The sequence below is a fragment of the Hakea prostrata genome, chromosome 8 (assembly GCF_041222555.1).
Source record: "Hakea prostrata isolate BN-2017 chromosome 8, UWA_Hpros_2, whole genome shotgun sequence".
NCBI lineage: Eukaryota > Viridiplantae > Streptophyta > Magnoliopsida > Proteales > Proteaceae > Hakea > Hakea prostrata.
Genome location: NC_142607.1, coordinates 2,933,246 through 2,940,589, shown reverse-complemented (window position 1 = coordinate 2,940,589; position 7,344 = coordinate 2,933,246). Strand labels below are relative to the sequence as shown.

Sequence of the window (7,344 nt, the reverse complement as noted above, 5' to 3'; positions counted from 1 at the left end):
ATGAAATACTTGTTGTCCTCAACTCTAATGGTGCTTAAGAACTATTAAAGAAGAATGTGCAATATATATTCTGCCCTTGCTAGGATGAAGAAGTCAAAAGCTTATGTTGTATTTCTTTAGGAAAATCATATGGAATGTTGATTTTCTTGATGTTGGAGACATTAGTAATTTTAAGCAAAGTCTAACATTGGGTTAATAATGTAAAAAAATAAAAAGGAAAGACAATAAGTAAGATATATTACAAGGACATCAATAAATCCAACAAAAGGCAAAATTAACATTAAATATCTAAACTTAATGGCTTCTTGACACCATTAGAAGTGAAGGAGTAATGGTATTGTACAAATAGCAAGATCGAATAATAATCAAACTGGCAACGATAATTATCTTTCTTTCTTTTTCTTGTTTGATAATAAATAAAATAAAAACCTCAAATATTTTTTCAATATACTTAAAAAAAAAATCATCCATTAACACTTTTGTTTTGGGAATTCATTTTAAACATTATATTATTTTCTAATAATTTGTAATGTTGAAAGATTAAACAAGATAACCTACTACCATCATGATTGATAAGATTGATAACACTGTTCACCATAAAAAATTAAGGTTGATAAAGTTAAGTCATCACAATTACCAAAAGCTTAGCTAAGTTGGTAAACACCATCATCTCTTAGTAAAAAGTAAAGAGTTTGATTTCGATTCTAAGGTTTTGATTTGTCTTACATGATTGCCCTTAATACATTATACTACTAACAAGATACACTCGTCTTTTTTCTTTGCAGATCCATATCCGCAAATGAAGTCTTATATGGTTATGGAAGAATAACAAGGAATCATTGTTCTATTTTTGGCTTAGGGTGAGCTTTACATGACTCCATTGTCAGTGAAACTCTTGCCATTGCCATTCTAAAAGTCTTTAATGGGCCAATGAAAAACATTTGCTTAAGGTTGTTGTGGAGAGTGATAATATCCCTCTTAGGGTTGTTAGTCAAGAACTCTCAAGAATGATCAATGTGTTTTCTTCCTCCCTATGAGTGTTTCTTCTTCCTCCCTTTGAGTGTTTTCTTCATATTGAAATTATTGTACCAATGTCAAATCATCCACCACACCCTCCGTATCCTCCTAGAGCTGAGGTTCATATAGCAAGAAGGAACGTTGTGCACCTAGTTGAACCTAAAACATATCAGGTAGCTAGGGAGAGTAATAATACCTTGGTTTTGTGCTACTTGGTAAGCCACATCATAAACAGGAGGAGCTAGAAAAAGGGGAAACACATATATATGGCTAGGAAGAGTTTGGTTCCGCAATTCTATGGAATCGGGTTCAAAATCATGTTTCTAGGGAATCATGAGTCTGTGGAATTAGGTTTTGTAGAATCATATTCCTAAAAAAAATTGTTTGGTTACCCTGATTCTAGCAAGTGAATCAGTCAGAATCAGCATTTGGTTACCCTCATTCTGAAAGTGAATATGTCTGACAAACTGTTTGGTTACCCTGATTCTGAAAGTGAATCTGCTTTGTTATTTTATTTGATTAACCAAAGAACATAACAATTATTTACAAAATTCAATACATCAACCATGAAATTAGTGAGACACATTTATTGGTCAATATTAAACATCACTAATTAAACATGAAATTATTAGAACCCAGTTATAGGTTCCAACTTCCAACTCAGTACAATTGTTAACGAGTTCATCCTAAGCTTTTTGAACCCATGGTTGTTAGTAAGTTTTGGTGAAAGTGATGTCACTAGGGTTTTAAGGTATTTGATCCTCTGGCATTAAAATGGTTTTTTTTTCTTGGGTTTTAATTATCAATCACTTATAAATAATCTATAATAATTCTTATTCTAGGTAAGCTTCTTGAAGGGCTTCGAGAGCTTTTCAGAGGAAGAGAAGGGAAATCAACCACATCACTCATTTTGGGACAATCACAGGATTATGGCAGGGGCTCTTGTCTATCTCCCAGACGACACAAATGAAGGTAGGCATCAGTTCCTGTACAAAACATCATAGATCTCTGTTTTAAGATGTAAAGCATTAATAAAATACCTATAACAGCAAACTACTATGTCATGAACTTTGGTCACGCTCGTGTGGAGGTTTAACATAATTGAAGAGCTTCCTAAGATATTTTCCTAATGAAGCATATTAATAACATCAAGCCTGAATATCACCACAATATGATGATCATTAGGCATGTGTTACCACATATAGAAGGAAATCCAAATCCAAATTTTATGAATTAGTAAACTTTAAACTCTTAAAATGTAAAAATAAAAAATTATATTTACAAGTAAATCCCCAACATTTGATTTTCAACCATTCAATTATATTTTGATTACGAGGCATGATCAACACCATTGACAGCAGCCACTATTGTGTTCAAACTTTCAGAAGACTCATCTCTGAGTTTTTGCTTTCATTATCATAATTTCAAGAGGATATGCGAGTGCATTCCTTTTGTAACTGAATATAACCTGAACATGTATGAGTAACAACTATTGAGGAGGTCTGCAAGACAGTTCTATCTTACGGTTGGAAATTATCGGCCCTGGGTCAGAGTTGGACTGGACTAAAATTGAGGCCTTGGCCTGGCCCTACTTAGCTTCGACTTTTATTCTACTGTGTACTAGCTTTTAGTTTTTTCATGCCTCTACGTTTAGTTATTAAAAGGTTGTTTGAACCCAACCAAGATGGATAAAAATATGGAGTTATGGATTGGCCAAGCTTTCCTTGCGACTGAGCCAAATCTTGGACCAACCTTTATCTCTTGTGCATTGATCCAAAAATTCCACAATTTCTCTTTTCCAAATTCTCCCCCACCAAGATAAGTTTTGTAAAAGTGGGTTAAAATAGTTGAATCAACCTTATACATGCTAATTTAAAATTTTAGGCAACACTTAAATAACTTCCAAGATTTTGAAAATGTGAAAACAGTCACAATTTGATAAATGGAATGCAAAGTATCATACATGGACAGTTACATGAATCGTAGTGAGGCATAAGCAAATGGGTGGAAAACTGAGATACATTGAAATTTGCCAAGGTCTTTCCTCTGTACATCAACAAGCAATAATTCAATTAAAAAGTAAAAACTGAATGTTCACACATGACAAAGCATACATATCCACAGCCGGAAACAAACCAGCAAACAAGTTGAATCTTTTTGTTTCACTTCACATGAACTTCAGATTACAAGATTGATCATGTTGACATCTTCCCCCTTTTAACCTACCATATTGATGATGCATCGAATGCCTTCTCCTTTAAGCATTAACTCGAAGGCCTTGTTGATATCTGAGAATGGAACGGAATGGGTTATGAACTTCTCAACCTCAAGTTCCTACATGTACAACAAACAAATGAAGAACCACATTATGTTGCTGTTCTAGACTTCTGCATAGAGGATAGGATAATTGAAACGCTGAATGATCAATATTGCTTACTAACCTTGTTGATGTATTTCTCCACAACACTGGGTAGATCCGAACGTGGCTTGTAGTTCACAAAGAATGTTCCCTTGAGAGTCCTTTCATTCAATAAGTTCATGGGGTGGGTCTTAAATACTGCATCCTTGTGTGGAACACCAACAAGAACAGCAACACCCCATCCCTGTTGATTGAGATGAAAAAAAAAAATCATTATATATAGATTCTAGATTTAACACTTAAAAAGCAGAGAAGAAAACTGATGTACACAACAAAGTCAATAAATTGAAGGAGATCCTGCTGGTAGTGAGAACCTACGTCATGGACAAATTCAAAGGCAGAGATCATGGCAGTAATATTTCCAGTACACTCGACACTCGGTCAACTCCCCCATTAGTCATCTCAGCAAGGACCTAAATAGAGTAGTCAAAGAACAGAGTTATCAACGGTGGATAAGAAACCTATAAAAGAAAATATGAGCTATAGCTACTAGAGAGAAACAAACCTCTTGAACTGGTTTCTCATGGTCTTTTGGGTTCACAAATTCATTAACACCAAACTTCTTTGCTGCTAAGAAGGAAAGTTCAATCATTAACCAATGGTAAATATATAAGTTTTGCCTACAAAGAGACAGGATCTCTGCCTCTTTATACTATAATGCAGTGACTTAAGCACAACCATGTGGATCAGTTACCTTCCTCGAATCTGCTGGAGTTCAGATCAACACCAATAATCCATGAGGCTCCAGAAATCCTGGCTTCTTCTGCAGCCTATATCAAATGACAAGAACATAAGAAAATTCCACATTAGAGGAAACTGGAAATGGCAGAATCATGAATGTTAAAGATTCATCCATTGCAAAAGAAAGAAACTCACAGCAAGGCCGACTGCTCCTAAACCAAATATTGCCACTGTTGAGCCCTTTGGTGGTTTTGCAACATTCAAGGTAGCACCAAGACCTAAAAACAATAACTCAGAACTTCAGTAATCCAATACATAAAGATTATACTTGTGCTAACTAATCCTCTTCCTGTTCACTCACCAGTTGAGATCCCACAGCTTAGAACACAAACTCAAAGGATTAATCTTGGCAACAGAGCCAACATGGCAAACAGTACACTCGCTAAAGGTGGATGTACCCACAAAGTGATAGATGGGCTTCCCATTAATGGAGAATCTTGACTGGTCATCGTTGATCATCACACCCCTGTCTGTGTTGATCCTAAGGAGCTTGCACATGTTGCTCTCCTCTGACTGGCAGTGGTCACACTCTTTACATTAAGCCTCTTTGAAAATAGAATTACTAGGTGAGAAAGATTCATAGAATATAGAGTAAAACAAAAAGAGTAAAAACAAAAACAAACCTTGATTTAATTTGTGAAGAAACAGATGGCTGGTCATGGTCATGAAAACCCATAAATTGTCCAATGTACTCAAGCATCATATTATAAACCTGAAACACACTGTAGAGATGCAACTTCCTGCTAACACTGATATATCAAGAAGAGACCAACTAAATCTGAAGAAATGCAAGCTCAAATCCAAGGAAAAAGCAAATCTACAAGAATTGCATCTTTCCTGCACCACATTGTTGAGATGTTAAAAACCTGAAACGCACTGTTACCACAAACAATTCCTAACTTCAAGGATCTAAAATCATTTCAAAGTCCCACCAATCCAGGCCATTAGTAGTATTTAATGAGATCAATTTCTAACTTCAAGGATCTAAAGATTTCTCCACACCTTTCTAAACTGGAAGCTTAGATAAGCTATAAACATATTATCCTCAAAATTGGGTTGTTATTACTGAGAGAATTCATCAATATCTGAATGTAAAACCAGTTGCTACAAAAAGGGCAACCTTCCTTCAAATACAAGCTACAATTAATCAAGAAGTAACCATTGCAAAATTCAATAACATGACTGCTGCTTCAAGATGCCTGCTTGACCATGAGAGTGGCAAAAATATTAATCATCATTATCAAGATACCCTAAAACCAAATCAACAAAGACTAAGAAAACCAAAGATCGATCTTGAAGCCTTTTTAGAAATCCTTCCTGTATCTCATTATTATATCATTTTAGGTTACACATTTTTCATTTTCTTTTTGAACAAAGCTGAAATAGAGAATGCCGGGTGTTGTCCAAGTGTTGACTATAATCGAATTCAAAATGCAAGAATACCTAGCCAACAATAAAACGAAGATAGAGAATAAAAAAACCCCCAACACAAAACTAATATAATCCAAACAGGGAAAATAAAGACTATGCAGAGACTCACCTATTTCTATGCCGAAGTCAAAAACACCAAGAAAATTTTGGGAACGCTGGAGTTGCAGAGCGAGAAGCTAGGGTTTTCTTCCCGGATCTGCCGAAAACACCACGCTAAAGTGAATCTGTGATAGGGATCCTTCTTCACAAGGTTGGTGGTGTTCGTCGCCTTCTTCAGCTCAAGAAATGGCTCGCCTTCTCAGCAGTGGAAGTGCTTCGAGTTCTCAGCAGGATTTCTTTGAGGGCTTTGAGTTCTCAGCAGCAGCAGGAGAGAGGAGTGCAAAGTCACGAGTTGGGAGTGATTCGACTTCTTAGCAGCAGGAGTGAACGGATCTTCGAGTTCAGCAGCGGGAGTGAGGAGAGCTTCGTCTTCTGTCGAGTGTCGAGCATTCGTTCGATGAAAGTAGGTCTAGGCGGAGTCACACTCATTTTCTCCCTTTTATACCGAGCCTAGAATTGGGTGATTCTATTTGGAAACCACCTATTGAGGTGGTTTCTAGAAAATCACCATTTTACACTAAATTTTGGAATCACTTGAGTCTCACGGAATCACGTGGATTCCGAGTCATTTTTTAACCAACCGGTATTTCTTATCTGGAATCATGACTCCCTAGAATCTGGTTCCACAGAATTACGGAACCAAACGCGTTCATCATAAGAAAATAGGTAAACTGGCAAGAAATTTCTTCTAGGGTGATCAAGAGGGTAATAGGAAGACTCATTGGATCAACTGGAAGAGGTTAAGGATAAGGGGGGGCTAGGTTTTAAAGACATTGATAAGCATAATAGAGCATCATTGGCAAAAGCAACTAAGAAACTTCTTAAAAATTCAAATGCAGGTGGGCGCAAATGCTGAAGAATATATATTTCCCCCGAGTTTCTTTCTTAGGTGCAAAATCTGGTCATAGACCTTCGTGGGCATGGAGATCGATTATAATTAGCCATGAGGTGTTAAAAAAAGCTCTTTTATGGTATGTGAGCAATGGTCAACAAGTGAGGATTTGGGAAGACCCATGCATCCCTACATTAAAAAAATTTCAAAGACCCTTTATCAGCTGCTCGGGTGGAGGGTTTAACAGTGATAGCAGATTTGATGACAAGTGCGGGGGGTTTGGAATGTTGAAGTAGTTAATAATAATTTTCCTCACAGATTTGCAATAGAGATTCTAGAGATTGCACTTCCTGTTGTTCCTCAGGAGGATAAATGGATTTGGGAAGCAGACAAGAAAGGTGTTTACTCGGCTAAGTCGGCCTATGCACTACTAGCACTTGAGGAACCGAAGTCTTTAGAAGCCCAACCATCATCTTCAATGACTTGCAGATGGGCAGCAATACCAAGGAAGGGTTGGAAGGTATTATGGTCTATGTATACTCTTCCAAAACTTCGATCCTTTCTGTATAAAGCTTGTGCTGATGGGGTGGATTCATCCTTGAAGATATCAAACTACTCCCAAGGCAATTTTGCAGAAATCCAGTTCAAACACAGCATAAGAGGAACAGTCTATTTATATTCATGAACGGAACTCAAAATTCTTTAATCAGCTGAACACAGAAAGTGATTTAATTACATTGTCAAAAGATTTTACCAACTTTGGATTTTACCATTCGAGCTTAAAACCAGTTCCAGTTACCTGGTT

At 36.5% G+C, this 7,344-nt stretch overlaps 1 pseudogene across 1 annotated transcript; it reads right to left on the bottom strand.

Moving 5' to 3' along the window:
- Positions 1 to 2,533: 2,533 nt before the first annotated feature.
- LOC149006272 (alcohol dehydrogenase 1-like) lies at positions 2,534 to 6,346 on the bottom strand (annotated as a pseudogene). The gene is made up of 8 exons (XR_016175062.1): positions 4,801 to 6,346; positions 4,479 to 4,690; positions 4,313 to 4,395; positions 4,131 to 4,206; positions 3,942 to 4,003; positions 3,755 to 3,849; positions 3,459 to 3,620; positions 2,534 to 3,351 (listed from the first exon to the last, which is right to left on the bottom strand). The product of XR_016175062.1 is annotated as an alcohol dehydrogenase 1-like (transcript).
- Positions 6,347 to 7,344: the final 998 nt, after the last annotated feature.